The sequence below is a fragment of the Schistocerca gregaria genome, chromosome 2, assembly GCF_023897955.1.
Source record: "Schistocerca gregaria isolate iqSchGreg1 chromosome 2, iqSchGreg1.2, whole genome shotgun sequence".
Lineage (NCBI taxonomy): Eukaryota > Metazoa > Arthropoda > Insecta > Orthoptera > Acrididae > Schistocerca > Schistocerca gregaria.
Window position 1 is genome coordinate 812,814,922 of NC_064921.1, and position 19,951 is coordinate 812,834,872.

General features: G+C 46.9%; 1 protein-coding gene across 2 annotated transcripts in view; it reads right to left on the reverse strand.

The window, feature by feature from the left end:
- The window catches only part of LOC126335121 (exostosin-3), a 163,527-nt gene that overhangs the window by 93,265 nt on the left and 50,311 nt on the right, over positions 1 to 19,951 (reverse strand). The window lies entirely within an intron of this gene.

Below are 19,951 nucleotides of genomic sequence, written 5' to 3' on the forward strand. Positions count from 1 at the left end.
GCCGCGACAGCGTGGACGTGAACCGTATGTGCAGTTGACGGACTTTGAGCGAGGGCGTATAGTGGGCATGCGGGAGGCCGGGTGGACGTACCGCCGAATTGCTCAACACGTGGGGCGTGAGGTCTCCACAGTACATCGATGTTGTCGCCAGTGGTCGGCGGAAGGTGCACGTGCCCGTCGACCTGGGACCGGACCGCAGCGACGCACGGATGCACGCCAAGACCGTAGGATCCTACGCAGTGCCGTAGGGGACCGCACAGCCACTTCCCAGCAAATTAGGGACACTGTTGCTCCTGGGGTATCGGCGAGGACCATTCGCAACCGTCTCCATGAAGCTGGGCTACGGTCCCGCACACCATTAGGCCATCTTCCGCTCACGCCCCAACATCGTGCAGCCCGCCTCCAGTGATGTCGCGACAGGCGTGAATGGAGGGACGAATGGAGACGTGTTGTCTTCAGCGATGAGAGTCGCTTCTGCCTTGGTGCCAATGATGGTCGTATGCGTGTTTGGCGCCGTGCAGGTGAGCGCCACAATCAGGATTGCATACGACCGAGGCACACAGGGCCAACACCCGGCATCATGGTGTGGGGAGCGATCTCCTACACTGGCCGTACACCTCTGGTGATCGTCGAGGGGACACTGAATAGTGCATGGTACATCCAAACCGTCATCGAACCCATCGTTCTACCATTCCTAGACCGGCAAGGGAACTTGCTGTTCCAACAGGACAATGCACGTCCGCATGTATCCCGTGCCACCCAACATGCTCTAGAAGGTGTAAGTCAACTACCCTGGCCAGCAAGATCTCCGGATCTGTCCCCATTGAGCATGTTTGGGACTGGAATGAAGCGTCATCTCACGCGGTCTGCACGTCCAGCACGAACGCTGGTCCAACTGAGGCGCCAGGTGGAAATGGCATGGCAAGCCGTTCCACAGGACTACATCCAGCATCTCACAATCGTATCCATGGGAGAATAGCAGCCTGCATTGCTGCGGAAGGTGGATATACACTGTACTAGTGCCGACATTGTGCATGCTCTGTTGCCTGTGTCTATGTGCCTGTGGTTCTTTCAGTGTGATCATGTGATGTATCTGACCCCAGGAATGTGTCAATAAAGTTTCCCCTTCCTGGGACAATGAATTCACGGTGTTCTTATTTCAATTTCCAGGAGTGTACTTACACACATTTTACACTCTTGCCAGCACTTTTTCCAATTTTGGAAGCACTTCTAGGACTCACTTTTCATTATGGTGTTTGAGCAGTTCTGTCGCATAACTTGCAGGTAGTATTCCTTACTGACCGTACACCCATAATACAGGAACTCATGATGCACAAGCCCCACTATCCCACAGTGTTCAAGAAGAACATTCACATGTGATTGAACCTGTCAATTTTTTACTTCTCTCTCTCTCTCTCTCTCTCTCTCTCTCTCTCTCTCTCTCTCTCTCTCTCTCTCTCTCTTTTCTTTTCAGGCACTAAAGAAGTTATGGATTGAACACGCGATCTAGTGTACTTCTGAGTGATGTCTACGTGATGCTGTTTTTGGTTGAATTTTAATAATTTTGGAACAAACTTTGCCGCTACACATTTCCAGCAAGGCAAAAAAATAAGGGGGGGGGGGGGGTAGCTCGAATGAGCCAAAGAATGTGCCAAAATCATCTTCAATGTCTCCAATGGTGACTCGGCAATTTTCCAGAACCATTTTCTTTACTTCTTCCACATTGCCATGAACTAGGGCTTCCAGGGTGGTCGTCATCTTCACCATCACCTTGACCCTCTTCAATACATTTATACCACTTAAACTCTTGTCTTAATCATAGTAGATTCGCCAAAAGCCACAGTTAACATTTCAAATGTGGTGCTGCACTTTATTCCATTTTGCAAGCAAAACTTAATTCAAGATCTGTGATTCACCTTTTTTGAAACCAAAAATTCACTGAGCACTGAAAAACTCGTATAACCTTTTTGATTGTCAACAATATTCAAAACAGCTGAAAATGCAAACACAAACATGTGTACCATCAAGGTAAAAAAAATTGTAAGTTTGATACATTAAGCCTACAAAATAAAAAAACTGCAAACTGCCATTACTTTTTCATTACATCATATCTTCTTGTACTCTTTGATTACATCATATCTTCTTGTACAGCTCAAGGCTGGTAACTATGGTGGTTGTTGGGATGTTTAAGGGGGACTAAACAGCTAAGGTCATCAGTCCCCCATTCCAAAAACAGGTGAGACGAAAATTTGCAGAGCAGGTAAAACCCCAAGGGGAAGGAGATTCTCCCCCCCCCCCCCCCCCCCCCCCAGTCACTGAAAGAACACAAATGCGGCAACGAACACTACAGAAAAGAAGAGGACAGATGAACACCAGATAGTAAGAAACAGAAGAAAAGAAGAGGGCCGGAGACTGGTTGACTGACCACGAGAACAAAAAAAGGGAAAGAGTCAACCATCCGACTACACACTAAAGTCTGCAACCAATGATGAGAACTCGAGGACAAGAGACACAGAAAAGGAAAGGTGCAAAACCTCCCTAAATGGAACCACAAAGAGGACTAACACGGATAAAATTTAAAATATCGTCAGCCATGGAGGCATTGTCGCATAAAACCAAAGGCAAATTGCCTGGGAGATTAAAAGACTGCCGGAGTGTACACATCGGGGGCACTCCAACAAAATGTGGGCGACCGTCAGCCAGGACCCACACCGACACAGGGGGGGGGGGGGGGGGGGATCCTCCTGAGCAAAAGATAGATGCATGCGTCAGGTAGGTATGGCCGATGTGGAGCCGACACAGGACGACAGAGTCCCTGCGAGAAGCCCACAGGGAGGACCGCCACACATCGGTCGTCTCCTTAACAGCCCGCAGTTTATTCAGCGATGTCAGGCTACGCCACTCATCATGCCACATCCCAAGCACCTTATGGAGCAACACCAGCTGCAGATCACAAGCCGGGAGGCCGATCTCCAAAGCGGGGGCATCGATCGCCCCTTTGGCCAGCCTGTCCACATGTTCATTCCCCGGGATGCCAATGTGACCTGGCGTCCAAACAAAGACCACCGAACGACCAGAGCGGGTAATGGCGAAAACAGACTCCTGAATAAAGGATACGAGAGAAGAAGAGGTATAGCAGCAGTCGATAGCCTGGAGGCTGCTCAGGGAGTCACTGCAGATGAGAATGGACGTACCTGAGCAGGAACGCATATGCTCAAGAGTGCGCAATATGGCCACCAGCTCTGCAGTAAAACTACTGCAGCCAGCCGGCAAGGAGCGCTGTTCAACATGGGCAGTGTGAGCAAAAGCCTAGGCAGTGCGACCATCAACCAGGGAACCATCAGTGTAGACAGTCTCACAGCCTGAAAATGAGGCAAGGAGTGCGAGGAGCACAAGAAAACGGCGACGGAGGGCCACAGGCGGGACCGAGTCCTTGCGTCCCCGTGCCAAGTCCAGACGGACGGCCGGGGCATACATCAGGGAGGTGTGGGTGCACAGACCCGGAAGGGAGGCAGAAGACGGAAAGACCCCAGTTCCGACAGCAGGGACTGGACGCGGACAGCAATGGAAAGCCCAGACCTAGGTCGCCGTTCGCGCAGAGGGAGGACCATGGCAGGGAAAAGCAGGCAATGATTGGGATGGCCCAGTGAGCAATGCACGTGGACAGCATAGTCGGCGAGCAGTTGGTGGCGGCGAATCCGCAGCGGGGGAACCCCAGCCTCCACCAGTACACTATCGACGGGGCTCGTACAGAAATGCCAGTTGCAAGCCGAACCCCACAGCAGTGTTTGGGGTCCAACAACGTCAACACTGAGGGTGATGCAGACCCATAGGCCAGGCTCCCATAATCAAGCCTTGACTGCACAAGGGCTCTGTACAATCGCAACAGCGTGCAGCGATCTGCACCCCAAGACGCATGGCTCAGGCAGCGGAGGGCATTGAGGTGCCGCCAGCACTTTTGCTTCAGGTGAGTAATATGAGGATCCCATGTGAGCCGGGCATCAAAGACAAGTCCTAAGAAGCGGCTAGTGTCCACCACTTCAAGTAGGTGGCCGTCGAGGTAAAGTTCAGGATGAGGGTGGACCGTCCGACGCCTGCAGAAGTGCATAACTCGAGTCTTGGCTGCAGAGAACTAAAAACCATGAGTCAAAGCCCATGATGCTGCCTTGCGAACGGCTACTTGCAGCCTCCATTCGGCGACTCCCGTAGTCGTTGAGCTAAATGAGATGCAGAAGTCGTCGGCATACAAAGAAGGAGACACCGACGACCCCACAGCTGCAGCCAGACCATTAATGGCCACTAGAAATAAGGAGACGCTCAATACCGAGCCCTGCACGACCCCATTTTCCCGTATATAAGATGAACTAGAGGCGGCACCGACTTGCACCCAGACAGAGCGGCGCAATAAAAAGGTTTGATGAAAAGCTGGGAGCTGACCACGAAGACCCCACTCATGCAACATAACAAGAATGTGATGCCTCCATGTGGTGTCATATGCCTTCCGCAGATCAAAATATACAGCAATGAGATGCTGACGTTGGGCAAAGGCCGTACGGATAGCAGAGTCCAGCTGCACGAAATTGTCCGCAACAGACCGGCCCCGACGGAAGCCACCCTGGGAGGGAGCGAGGAGACCGCGCGACTCAAGGATCCAACACAAACGCCGCCCCACCATACGTTCGAGCAATTTGCACAAATCGTTGGTGAGGGTAATGGGACGATAGCTGTCCACCGCCAGAGGGTCCGCACCAGGCTTCAAGATGGAGACAATAACACCCTCTCGCCATTGCGACAGGAACACGCCCTCGCTCCAAATGTGGTTAAAGATGGTGAGGATGTGTCTCTGGCAGTCCCTGGAGAGATGCTTAAGCATCTGCGCGTGGATGCTGTCTGGTCCTGGTGCTGTATCAGGGCAATCGACGAGGGCAGCAAGGAATTTCCTCTCGCTGAAAGGAGCATTGTATTTTTCAGAACGACGAGTGCGGAATGATAACGGCATCCGCTCGGCTCGCTCCTTTAGAGAGCGAAAGGCGGGAGGGGGGGAGGGGGTAAGTTGCAGTTGCAGAGCTCATAGCAAAGTGCGTGGCAAGGTGGTCAGCAATGGCGGCAGCGTCCATGCAGACAGCGCCGTCCAGGGAGATTCCAGGGACACCCATAGGGGTCTGGTATCCATAAATCCGCCGATTGCGGGACCACACAAGCAAGGGGGAGACACGGGAGCCCGAGGATGAGACATACCTCTCCCAGCACTCCTGCTTACGCCGTGCAATAAGACGACGGGCCAAGGCACGAAGCCTCTTAAAGGCGATGAGGGTCTCCAGAGACAGGTGCTGCCTATGATGCTGGAGAGCCCGCCTACGGTCGCGAATAGCCTCAGCAATCTTCGGCGACCACCAGGGGACAGCCTTCCTCCGAGGGAGTCCAGAAGAGCGGGGGATGGCAGCCTCAGCCGCAGAAATGACTGACATGGTCAAGACATGGACCACCTCGTCAATGTCACCCTGTGGGGGAGACGCAATGGTGGCAGCGGAAGTAAAAGCCGGCCACTCAGCCCTGTTGAGAGCCCAGCGGGGCAAGCGCCCAGAAGAATGACACTGGGGCAGTGACAAATAGATGGGAAAATGGTCACTACCACACAGGTCAGGATGCACTCTCCAGTGGAGGGATGGAACAAGTCCGGGGCTGCAAAGAGAGAGATCGACGGCTGAGAACGAGCCATGGGCCACACTGAAATGCGTGGGAGCACCAGTGTTCAAGAGGCTAAGGTCGAGCTGAGCCAACACATGCTCCACGGCACGACCGTGGTCATCGGAGACAGTCCCACCCCATAGTGGGTTGTGGGCATTGAAATTGCCTAGAAGCAGCAATGGTGGCGGGAGTTGAGCCAGCAGCGCAGCCAAGACATGTTGGGGGAGCTCCCCATCTGGAGGAATGTAAACAGAGCAAACAGTAATAGCCGGCGAGAGCTCTACCCTGACAGCGACAGCCTCTAAAGGCGTCAGAAGTGGTACGGGAGAGCTACAGACAGAGTGGTGAACAAAGAGGTAAACTCCACCTGACGCTCGTTGACAGGCAGCGCGGTTCTTATAGTATCCCCGATAACCGCGAAGAGCGGGGGTCCGCATTGCTGGAAACCAAGTTTCCTGAAGAGCAATGTAGAGAACAGGGGAAACGCTCAGAAGCATTCGGAGCTCAGGCAGGTGGCGGAAATAACCGGCCGCCACAGGGGGACAGTCAGCTGCGTCCATAGGAAAGGCCTCCGAGTGTTCCGTGAGGGCAAGATCCGTGGCAGAGGAGAGGATCTCCACCTCATCCCCAGAGCCAGAACTATGTACAGCAGGCGATACTGAAAATGCCGGAACGTCCTTCTTCTGGGACACGTTCCGTTCCTTCTTCTCGCGTCTGTCCTTTGGGTTAGGGGGCTGGAAGAGCTTCTCTGAAGGAGCGTCGGAGGCTGATGACGGTGCAGAAGCCCTACGACCAGCAGGTGGCGGAACCTTCAGCCACTGGCTGACATCCGGCTGGGTAGGAAAAGAAACGGAGGAAGGGAGAGTCCCGAGGGGCCCCTTCCACGAGAGAGGAACCGGCAGAGGCAACACCAGCCGAGAAGGAGGGGGAGGGATCGAGGCCCCCCCCCCCCCGGTTTTTGAGCAGATGTCACTCCCGAAATACACGTGGGGGGAGTGACAGAAGAGGGTTTGCCCCCAACTGCTTAGGGGGCAACAGAGGAAGGTTTGCCCCCAGACACTAGGGGGGCAGACAGAGATGCACGGCCCCGAGGGCCCACTGAAGGTGGCACAGATGAGGCGACAACTGCCGCCCGCGAGGGCGACGATAATGTGGCTGCAGCATAAGACATTCGAAGGGGAACAGGATGCAACCTTTCAAATTTCAGTTTTGCCTCGCAATAAGTAAGCCGGTCCAGGGTCTTAAAATCCATTATCTTCCGCTCCTTATGAAGAACGGGGCAATCCGGCGAGCATGGAGAGTGGTGTTCCCCACAGTTGACACATACAGGCGGAGGCGCACATAGAGAATCGGGATGAGAGGGGTGTTCGCAATCTCGACATGTGGCGCTGGATGGGCAACGGGAGGACATATGCCCAAACTTCCAACACTGGAAGCACTGCATCGGGGGAAGGACGTATGGCTTGACGTCTCAATGGTAAACCATTACCTTGACCTTCTCGGGCAACACGGCACCCTCGAGGCCAAGATAAAGGCACTGGTGGCCACCCTGTTAGTCTTGGGTCCTCTATGTACACAACGGACAAAATGCACACCACTTCGCTCCAAGTCGGCTCTCAGCACGTCATCGGATTGTAACAATAGGTCACGATGGTAAATAATCCCCTGGACCATATTTAAGCTACTGTGGGGAGTGACGGTAACAGGGACGTCACCCAGCTTTTCGCACAAGAGCAACGGCCGTGACTGGGCTGGGGAGGACGTCTTGAGGAGGATGGACCCATTCCTCATTTCAGACAACCCCGCCACTTCCCCAAACTTATCCTCCAGGTGTTCCACAAAAAACAGAGGCTTCGTCGTAAGAAAGGAGTCACCATCAGTCCTGCTGCAGACAAGGTATTGTGGTACGTAAGACTCCCGCTTGGCACTAGATCCACGTCCCTCCCACGGCGCAGCCAATGAGGGGAACGACTGAGGGTCATATTGCGCAGCATCAAATTTAATTCTGCCTCGCTTAGGGACGCTGGTGGCCGTGCAACCAACAGCTTGGTGTGATTTATTGTGCTTCATTGCGCCACATCCGCCCAGATGCCACCTACTCCGAACGAGGGCTCTCCCCAAGGGCGCCACCCAGCGAAAGCAATGGGTACCTGGCCGATATCCCGTTGCCCCGAGTCCCCATGCCCCAGACAAGATGGGCACATACTCCTTGGCATGCATGGGGAGGAAACAGCTCTGGCATCTGTAGTGCGATCCCTGCGTGGTCAGGGGGCTACCACCAAGAGGGTACATGACGACCCCACCACAACGTACTGGCTACCGTGCTGGATTTTAGGTGTTGAAAGGGTCCACAGTTGTCATTGGCGCTAAGAAGGAGATTGTGCACAAGACGAGAAGGAGGCAACCCAGAAGACATTGGGTGTAAATCCCACCACACGACAATAGATAGCATGCAAGATGGTGGTGCATGATGGGCCAATAGAAAACACCACCTAAGGCGTCCTTTCCCAAATGGCACGCACTAACAACGGAAAAATGGAGGTCAAACCCAAGAGGAGACCATCACATAAGGCCGAAACATTTGAGACTCCTTTTAGTCGACAGGCAGGCAGGAATACCGCGGGCCTATTCTTACTCCCGAACCCGCAGAGGGATGGTAACTATGGATAGGAAACAAATGGATCAATTCTGTATGGATGCAGGAAGGATTTTCTACCTACAGAAACAGCTGAAAGCCGTGTTGGCCACGGTTGACAGACTTCAGGCTGTTTCCTCGGGCTGTGATGGCACTGAGGCAACCCCAACGAAAGTTGTGGAAATGTTATGCCTACAGCATCATCTAGGCACTCCAATGTCACAGCTAGTCTCAATAGACCTATGTACACTTTCCTGAGAATCAATGATGAACTGTGGAAAGTTCACGCAACTCTGGCTGGAACAAGAAAGTGGAGACTGACCACAAGGCTACTGGATACTGGACATTTGACTGTCCCTTTACACTTAAAACAGACTTGATGTCTTCCCCTATGGTGAGATTACATTTAAGCCAGCATGATACACCTCTTCTTTTGCGACTGGGACAGGGGCTGAAGCCTCTGGCCAATTAACAAGGGCATGTTTCCAGGCCACTGTAGGATTCATAAGGTAAGTAACGGAGTGTCCTCAGGGAAATAGTAGGCAGGTCAGGAAGAGAGGTCCCAGATCAGTCGACATATTTTCTAGGGGAAACATGGAGCAGGCCCTACAGGCAGCTATTGAGAACACTGGCTGTAGCTGGATGCAAATAACCGTTAATGTTGGCACTAATGGTGCCTGTCACCTGGATTCAGAGGTTGGGGTTGGCTGATTTGGTAAAGATAGCTAGCCTCACACATCGGATGGATGTTGAGCTAGAATTCTGCAGCATCATTCTCAAAACTGAAGGCACTTCTCTGTTTTAGAGCCTAATTGAGGGCTTAAGTCAGAGTCTCTGTTGTAAATGCTAGGCATGTGGTGTTCAGTTGTGTGCAAGTTGAATTCACAGGTGCTTGCTTGTGATCCACTGTTTGTCAGTTTTAGAGTGAACCATCAAAAGAAGTTCATACCCCCTCCATTTCAGCACTAGCTTCAGTGTTACAAACAGAATGCACTCACTTTGCCACTGTCTGACGTTTTTTGCACATAAACTATTTGTTTTGTTTACTGAATGAGATTTTCGTGATGTCGGAGTAGCTGGATGATAGTTTACTTCTGTTGAAAGAGTACTGATCCCACAAGTGCTTTTGGAATCCTAGTGGTCCACAACATAAAACACTTAAAAGAAAAAGATGCTTAGCAAGAAACTGCAAAAGTGCAAGAAACTGCCTAAGTGCTTAAAATGCCAACAGAGGAAGGGAGGAAGAAAATTAACTCCCTACTATCTTCTTTTAGACAAGAAAGGTGCAAAGAGTGTACAACCTTGGGAATGAGCATTCCTGCTTGATCAGTATGAAGTGAGAAAAACAGATGTTCTTCAGTTAGTACAGCCATGAGCACTTAGCAACAGCATTTTCATTTACTTAGTTTAACGAGAACTGTAGAAAGAGAGTATTTACTCAGCTTTGCAATATTTATCCTGTCATTTGTCCCACCCTTTATCTGATTTAAAATATTGCACAAATTCATTTCTTACTTCTGCAGGAAATCTTGTTCCAGCCAGATATGGACAATTTAAACTGCTCCTCTGAGGAAGTCATGTCTAGTGACACAGTGTACCCTTCTTCTCCCAGCACATCAACAGATACTGCATAACTGACAGATATGTGATATACACTCTTTCTGGTTTCATTTTTTTCTGGCTCTTCTTTATTTTTTATTTGTTCATGTAATTGCTCTCAGAAATATAAATGTCGTCAAAATAAACAGATAACACAGATGAACATAAAATAAAAAGATACAACAGGCCTGATCATTCTGTAGCTTACCCTTCAAGGTATCTGTGTTCTGTCACAGTTTTGTTACTATATTACAAAATTTAAATACACAAACAGAGTAAGTAACCGCCTCTGTGGCTGAGATCACTAACGCATGCTTGTGCAGTGGTACTCAACCTGGCGATAAGCTAGTTAGAATCCTGGTGTTGGAAAAAATTTTCACTGCCGGTATTGGTCAGCAAGGGGAGGAGAACTGGTGACAATAAAGTCTCTGATCACCAGACTCTGTGCCAATTTTCAGGTCTAAATAGTGCTGGCACCAGGTTTCACCCTCTCCCTTCTATCATCATCATCATCTTGCAAACAAAACAAAACAAAAGGTGAAAACTGTTTGCCTCTGAGAATAATGTGTGTTATCCTGTAAACTGTAAAGCATACACAACGAAATAGCTTATAATGCTGGTCTTCCATATATTTTACTTTACATTAATCATTTTTATTGATAGTAAGTCCTTCGCATTCACCTTACAAAATCAATGAGTGGTTCACACAATTCACTAAACACTTCAGGAATTGTTTTGGAAACAGATGCAGTTGATTTACTACATAGGTATTTGACGCTAGTCTGTCACCTGTCACTAAGAATCACAGCATTAGTGCTAGCTTCTCTTCTGCCGATAGAGCTTCTCGATAATTAGTGTCTTGCTTTGAAACTTCAATTCAGTAGCATCTAAAAGAAGGTGAAAATAATATCCTCACATGCAGGTGAAGTTTTGGTATAAAGCAAATGATGGTTGCCACTGCAAATCACTCATCAGAACCAAACCACCATTTCTTTCACGCCAGCGCAAAAATTCAGACACCAACATTTTTCTGTGACTATGTAGTTTTATTTTCACGATCAACAGCGAGTTCACCACACAAAATAAAACAACTTTTTTGTTTCCTTTCTCCATCACACTGTACTGAATATTGGTTAAGTAACTTTACTACGACAACGTTTTTGCATCAAAAAGCAAAACACACTGTATCCCTTATCTTCCATATGCTAAAATGTAAATGCTTATTTGCAGGTATAAGTCAGTGATGGTTTGCCAAGCAAAGACCCCAATGATAGGTCAGATGTGCACCACATGCAGGACGCAGATATTGTGGTAGCAGAGTATATGCGGTATGCACGTGCGAGTTTCTTAGGATAGAGAAACACCTCCAAGAAATTTGGAGAGGGGAGATTATCAGCATTTTTTAATTACAGAGTGTAGCATTCATCACTGCAGGTTGGAGAAAGAAAACTGTTAATTTATTATTAGTTAACTACATGAGTCTTCAGCAGCTAGTTTGACAATGCAGATGCAAGGGAGATATTTTAAATTTTGACCCTACAAATAAACAAGGCTTTAATGACAACTTCAGTGGGCTACAGACACAAGGATTACTGATCATAATATCACAGAAATGATAGTTACAAAGCCAATAAATTCATCCAGAAAGCTAGGAGACTATTTACTGGAAACAGAAGATAAATAGTTGATAGCATCCTACTTAGGCAGAGAATGAATTCCATTTAGTTCCAATATAATGGACATAAAGGAATTATGGCAATGTTTCAACTGATACTAAATCATGCTCTGCAGAGGTTTATGCCAAGTAGGTGGATTAAGGGCATGACAGACCCACTGTAGTTTAATAGCAAAATTTGGAAAATGGTGCCGAATCAAAGATTGTTGCACTCTCCGGTCAAACAAGAATGTGGAAATGTCAACAGCTAAAAGTCAGTAGAAATTCTTGCAGCTAGAAAAAGATTGATGCATGAAACATACAAATTCCTTTGTCATATCACAGTGAAAGATCTTGCCAAGAGCCCAAGAAAATAGAGGTTCTACGTAAAATCTCTAAAAGGGTTGAAAGCTTACATCCAGCCACCTGTCTACCAGTTTGGTGCGGCAATAGAAGACAGCAAAACGAAAGGAGAAGTTTTACATTTCAGAATTAATAAATGATTCATGCAAGAGGATTGTACAGACATACCATCATTTGATTGTCACAAAGACTCCAGTATGGTAAAAACAGAAATAGGCATTTCTGGGGCTGAAAAGCAACTGAAAAAGTTAAAAACAAGTAAATCACCAGGTCTGCACAGAATCTCAATTCGGTTTTCCTGAGAGTACCCAAAGTCATTGGCTCCTTACTTAGCTTGCACTTATCACAAATCTCTCATCCAGCACGAAGTTCCAAGTCAAGTATCACTTATATGCTCCTACTAGGAAAAGAAAGATTCCTGAAACATTAGTACAGATCCTGAATGTGAAATAATCTGGGTGAAGACAGAAGTTAAAGGTCGATCGAACATGGTAATCCAGTGCTTCAATAGACCCACTACCTCAGCAATGATATGTTTTCGGAAAAACTTGTAGAAAGTTGCATTAAACTTTCTTCTCTTTTTATGGTGTTAGGGAAAAATTTCAACTTATCACCCACAGTCTGGGAGACTCAAGTGATTGTGTTCGGTGCTCGGAGAGGAATGCATAACATATTGTGCTAAATGCCTTATCACAAAATCATCTCGAGCAGACTGTCAGATAACTTACTCATGCGGGTAACATCTTCGATTTCTTCATTACAGATAGGCCCCAACTTTGGATTATGTTAAAGCAGAGAAGGAACTACTAGGTACAAGGCCCTTATAGTATCACTGAATGAGGGTCTTATTGGAAATGTTAACGAAAGTAGAAAGATATTTCTACCTAGTAAGTGCAGCAAGAAATTGATCTCAGATTACCTAAGCAGCCAACATCAAACTTCCATCTCTGAGACAGAAAAGTGACGAGTATAAATACGTACAATTCGAGTGCATTATCAAATATGCCTAAGAGGGATCTGCATCAAGCAAACTTGTGACAAAGAGCCACTGTGGTTCGATAGCCAAGTCAGAAAGTTGCTCCAAAAGCAAAGACATCTTTATTCATTGACTGAATTGCAGCTAAATTCTTGTAGACAAACGAAAGCCGAACAAAGCTAAAATAAGCATAAGGAAAGCCACGCATGAAGCGTTCAACGAATTAAAAAATAAAATTATTTTTGTAATTACCTGATAAAACTATCTTAAGGAGCTTAAATCTTACATTAAATCAATAAACATAACAAAGTCAACTACCCAGTCTCAAAGGTCATACCAACACCCAAAAGGGGGATTACAGGAAGAATGCTTTCTGAAACAGTTTCACTGATCATACTACAATCCCCCCTGACCACACAATATAAAATCAACTAAAATTGTACAATGGAGGAAATTTGAAAGGACCTAATGGGATACCCATGCAATTCAATACTGTGTGCATGAGAGAACTTGCTCTTTTCTAGCAGCTGGCTACCATACGTTTGACCAATGCTAGTGTATTGCTCTTCAGTGTGGGACTCTTACTATCTAGGACTGACAGAAGAAACTGATACGATATAAAGAACAGTGTGTCCTGTCATCGGTTCATTTAGTAAGTGTGAAAGTGTCACATAGATCCATTGTGTGTGTGTGTGTGTGTGTGTGTGTGTGTGTGTGTGTGCGTGGTGGTGGGGTGGCGGGTTGGGAGGGGGGGGGGGGGGTGCTCAACAGCAAGGTTATCAGTGCTCTTACATATATTAAAAGATCCTACCTCGTTCACATTGACACACACACACACACACACACACACACACACACACACACACACACACACACACTATATTTTACGTGCCTCAAGACAATGGAGAGAGGGTGAAACGTGCTATACCTGGGATTAAAACATAAGTATAACGGCAGAGGAGCTAAAAGAAAGACACAGGGAAATGAGAGTGGTTGACCACTTACAAAAAAACTTTGGTGAACCAATCACCCTGTTAGCACATTAAGAACCTCTCCCTAAAATGTTAGGAAACAAGTTGGACATATTACAAAACATCAAAACTCCCACTACATTCATTTGAATATCACTTAAAAATCTGTTGGCAGACCTGCCACTGTCCTCTAGTCTCAAAATAAAATACAGTGTATTAAAACGTGGGACACTGTGATCTATAAGCCACAAGCACCACGCACTGGAAGGTCCTCTCGCCACGTATCATAGGGCTGCAGTCTATGTGAAAACGAATAAGGAGGACCTCATCCCATCTGTGTAGTTGGAATGAAGTACTCCACGGCCACATTGTGGGCTTTACTAGACACATCCTACTGTCTGTCACTTCCAGGCACTAATCTTCCCACTGATGCTCGATTCTGTACTGTAACAGTGAGATGATAGCATGCAAGGAAATGACACAGTGAGCTAACTGAGGATCATGACAGGCCACCTCGACTGCTACACCTGCCCTTTCATTGCCCACAATACCCATGTGCATTGGCACCCAGCACAAAGACACTATCTTCCTCAGCCTATGTAAGTGGACAAGGGCATCCTGAATATACTGGACTACTTTATCATCTGGATACAAGTACTGCAGAGACTAAAGAGTGATCAAGAAGTTGGAAAAGATGAGGTATTTAGTGTGAATGGCACATCTCATCTGCTCCACCACCCTCAAGACCGTAGATCGTTCTGCATCAAATACAGTGAACTCGAGGCAACAGAATCTTGAGGACATGATCCGGGTAAACAGCAGAGCAGCCAACAGAGCCCCCTTGCATCGACCCCTTTGTGAATACAGCTACATACTTGAGGAGCTCATTTAAAATGTTGGAAAGTGACATTTTAAAACCAGAAGCAGGATGGCTATCTATTCTGTACTGAACTAAATTTCAAATTACTCTGGACCTTTGCAGTATCCATGATGGCAGTCAATTAAAACTCCAGATTTGAGCCTGTACCTGCCCCACATCGAGGAACTTCAGCATACACTTTGCACAGATCGCAAATGGCCTCGTTGGTCATGGATGATTGGCAAATAGGCATCCCTTAGTTGGACAAGCAATGATACTGTATATTCAGTAGTAATGGGACAATCAAGTGTGTTTAACAATCAACAAATTTTTTAGAGACAAATAAAATGTCTTATGTCAAGGACATGTGAATAAAAAGTATATATTGTAAATAGTCTTCACGGATTTGCCACCGGATCACATTGTGCAAGTTCCACAATATTTCCTCAGAGCAACTGTCCGACATCTTCAGGTGGTTCAACCTTGCTAATGGCTAGGTACGACTGACGGTATCCGCACACCGATGCCCTGTTTTTAGAACATGCACAGCCACGGAAATCGCGCATGCACATTGATTGGCTATATTCAAACTCCCTCTGCCGAAAATCGTAGAGCAGCTCTCCCGTGCGTGCGCTGTACGCTAAGTTTGTCAAGTGCGGCCAGATGTTACTCGCCAACGGCCATACTAGGCCAGTGTTATTATGGGCCTGTTACCGAAGAATCTTGATTCTCACATCGTGATTTAATAGGAGTCAATTCAGGGTCCCACGTTGTGCTTAACTCATCAACAAGGATACGGGATTTCAGTTGAGCACAGCCTGGAACTCTGCATTGGCTACTATTAAATCACGACACGAAAATCAAGATTCTTCGGTAACAGGCCTGTCATAACACTGACCTAGTACGGCCGTTGGTATACAAATCCGCTTTAAATGATGAAAAGGAAAAATTAGTCCATTCAGTTCATAATTAAAAGAACGTGTATACAGCTTATGTTAACTTTGGCATATCCCTGTCATATGTCTTCACTTAGGGCCACCCTCTGTCAGAATAATGTGGCACTGCTTTAGTTAATCTAATTAAAGTATTACAGGGCAGTTTCACTCAGAAGAATATATGGATGGTTCAGTCAGCTAAAACACTACAGGGCAGTTTCAGTTAAAGAATGAGTAGTGATTGTTTTCACTTGAAAAGAAAGAATGAATAATTCAGTTAATATGCAAAGCAACAATGGTGTTGAATCTTTTCATTTGTTTGCTCACACTGGCTGCTTTCACTAAAAAAAAAAAAAAAAAGGATGAATAAGAATCCAACCGACACTTAAAACTGTGACCGACTGATACAATTTTTTTCATTCAGTTGCTCCCACAGACTGGTTTCACTTGAAACAATGAATGAGTAGTCCAACCAACTGAATTGATTGTTTCCATTTGGTTGCTTCCACAGACTGGTTTCACCTGAGAAACTGACACACCTGACGCACCGTGAGGAGCTGCTGCCGGTAGGTATGAGGCAGTTCAGTTCACCAGCCTCAGCACAAACATTGGGGGTGGTGCTGGCCCTGTAAGTCCCTGTGGCGAGCCTGATCCCCTCATGATATACAGCGTCAGTTATCTTCAGGTAAGGAGGCCTCACTGACCTACACACTGTGCTCCCATAGTCCAGCCATGATTGCATGAAAGATCTATAGAACAGGAGCAGATGCACCCTTTCCACTCCTGAAGACCTGTGTCCAAGACAGACAAAAGTGTTCAGTGCCTTCTGGGCCTTTGCCTTCAGTTCCTTTGGTGTGGTAACCATGACAGTCTGGAGTCAAAATTGAGGCCCAAAAACCGCACAGAGTTTGTAAAAAGGGAGAACTTTGTTCCACATATGCAATTCATATACATTAAAAATACAATGAGAACAATTAAAATGAACACACACACACACACACACACACACTTCTATGTAGAAAAAGTACAGCCAGACTTTGCAGTCCACTCCTGCCTCTTTACTCTAAGTGACCACTGATGAGTTGCTGTTGCAATACTGGAGGAGGAACAGAAAACTACAAACTTGTCCACAAATAAGGATGATTGTATGGGACTTCTTGCCACAGATGTGTGTTTATGGCATGAGGGCAGCACATAGAACATGGCCCCGAGGAATACCATTCTCCTGCTTCAAACTACTCGACAGCACATTACCAACTCAGTACTATCTTGGCCTATCTATCACATCGAATTAAAACATTGTAAGAGGACTTCCTTTGATAAGATGAACAGATTCATGACAGGGAGATGTCCATGGAAGCCCCATTGGTGATACTACCCTAGAATGTTGTGTGTCTAAGTAGTGTCCTACATCTTACTGATATCAAAGAATATACCTATAAAATGTTGTTTGCATAGGAAGGCCTGTTGTATAGCTTACTCCAGCTGGGTCAGGTTGCCACCAGTGAATTGACACCCCCTGCATCCACAATGAGTGACCTAGGAGCTGCCTGGTCTCTAACATCCAGTCCAGACAACAGTTAACCATTTGCTCCCAGGTCTTTCCCATACAGTTTGTCAAGGCAACACTCCAGCAACTACTGGGATATTTTCAGCCCTTTCTTGGTTGGTGAAGAGATATCAAAAACTGCCGCCCTCCACAACTTGGAAAATTGGCTTGTCTGCCACATCAAATTAAAACATTGTGAGAGGATTTCCTTTGACAATAATTTCGTGTTCCTCAGCAGGCTGTATCGGATTTGGTCATGACTGGGTGCAGTATCTTGAGCCGCAGACAGTATTAAATCCCACTCCCACATGGAGAATGGGCAGTTGTTGGACTCCGAACTGTTGGACCTGAAGTCCAACTCATTCCTTTTCATGGCGGCACAGTAACGATGGAACGTTGGATCCTGGTTGGCAGTGGCAGCAGTAGTTGCGAAATGCTCTACCATTATCTGCACAATGTTTCTAGGTGTTGTTTGAAGACAGTCCTGTTTCAATAATGATGCGACAGGTAACCAACTGCCTTTATTGGAGGCCCTCCTGTTGACATCCCATACTGCAGCAGAATAAGTGTAATTGTTGATAGAGCCCAGGAACACTTCCCATGACCTTTTCTCGCTCTCTCTGATGATGTGTTGAGTCTTGGCCCTCGATACGCTAAAGGCTGTGAGGTTTTCCACCATTCGGTGGTATTTAAACAGTCACTGAGACACACACCTGATTCAGAGTACTGAACAGCCTTCATTAGTACACCAAGGGACAAGTGGCCTTCTACTACGACAAGAGGACTTCAGGACGAAAAGGTCAGTCGCTGGGTGGATTACTCGTGATGTGGTCCACCCACTCTGGATGCTGTCATAGCATTCAAACACAGCCAGCTGTCTGAGCAGTGTCCAGTTGGCTCTGCTGACCATCCATCGTTCCTGTATCCTTTCAGGGAGAGCTCCATCCAGTAGGTGAATCCAGAGTGGAAAGTGGTCACTGGATTTAAGGTCATTTGTGACTTTCCATTGAACAGAGTCTGTGAGGGCTGGAGAACAGAAGGAGAGGTCAATGGCTGAGGATGACCCAGCAGCAGCACAGAAACGAGTGGGAGTGCCTATGCTGAGGATGCTCAGCTTGTGAAACATCCTTAGGCTCTTCAAAACCCAACCCAGAGGGCAAGGAAAGATTGAGCCCCGCAATATATGACACATATTGAAGTCTCCCAGTAAGAGAGTCAAGGGAGGTGTTCTAGAAGATCCATGAGAGCTTCAGAGTCTATCATATCTCGTGAAGCTAAGTACAGTGAGCGAACAGTAAACCTCCAGCACACAAGGATTTCAAATGCAACTGCTTGTAGGTCAGTAGCCCAAGGTCAAGAAGAGGAGTGGTGTGTGTTGTCGACAAACAAGTGAACTCTTCCTTGGCCATATCACCAGTCAGGTCATCCTTGCAATGGAGGGTATGGCCCGGGAGTATAGGGATACAGGCGTTTTAAAATGTGCTTCCCCTATGTGCACAGGAGGCATTCCTGTGCTAGTAATTACAGTTTCTCCACATGTCCTGAGCCCACCAATGTTCCATTGCAGTATGGGAATCTTTTATCATGGAATTAGTACTTTCATCCTCTTTTTCCACTGAGGAGTGGAGCTTGTATGGGGTAAAGGCTTGGTTTTGGAGTGAGACGAGTGCCCCAGGCCAGCATTGAGGTCCATCAGCTCTGAAGATAAATCATGAGAGACATCAGAGGGAGTGATGTCCACATCATCAGACTGCTTACTTCCTGTCTCCATCAGCAATTGATTCTTTGCCTCTGACTTCAAGTTTTTTTGCATGGGGAGGTTTCAGAACTACAACCGTGGATATGGTAGTGGCAGCACTGGGCAGTGTAACAGACTGAATCTTTGGCATGACGAAGAACTCCACAACGTTGTAACCACAGCCATTTTTCAGATGTTCTGGAGGGAAGTAGCAGCACAAGTGCATTGGTAATCAAAGGTTCTAGTGCTGACACTAAAAACCTCTTTTTGTGTAACAGCATTGGGCTTCTGAAATGGCTACTTAAGAAATGAAGCAAAGGAGATGAACATGGAGGGCAGCATGGCCTTTTTTTTTTGCCTCAACATTTGGGTCTTATATCTTCTGTTCTTCAAGATATACACTACAGTCCCTACTCTAGACAAGGTGATCCCCACAGCAATTCACACTTTTCAAAGGAGATGGACAAGCAAATCCTTTGTGTGCTGCCTTACCAAATTTGCCAGAAGTGGCTTCTGCCTTACAACCAAAGTAGCAAGCCCAAAGTGCTGGCATTTGAAACAGTGCGCTGGGTTGCGGACATAAGACCACATGCTTAAGCAATGGAAACCTGCCTTGACAAGCTCTGATAATTCCGTGCTATTAAAAGTACATATAAATGAGTCTGACTTAACAAGCTCACCATCCACACTATTCAGTGTACCATGGATATCAACAATGCCTTACTGGGTCCAGTCAGCTTTAAATTCATCTTCGGGAGTGTCCACCATATCTCTGCATGTCATGAAGCCTTTGCTGTAGTTCAAGGTGCTATGGAGTTCATTCCCAATGACATTTTACCCATGGCTATCAGGTATTAGCAGACTGGTTGCTTGATGGTAACTGTCCCATTTCACAAGCATTAAAAAGATTATGATGTACCTACAACCCCTCTATACTCTTCTGAATGTAAAAAGGTGAGACTTTTTTGAAGCTGGCCTCTTTCC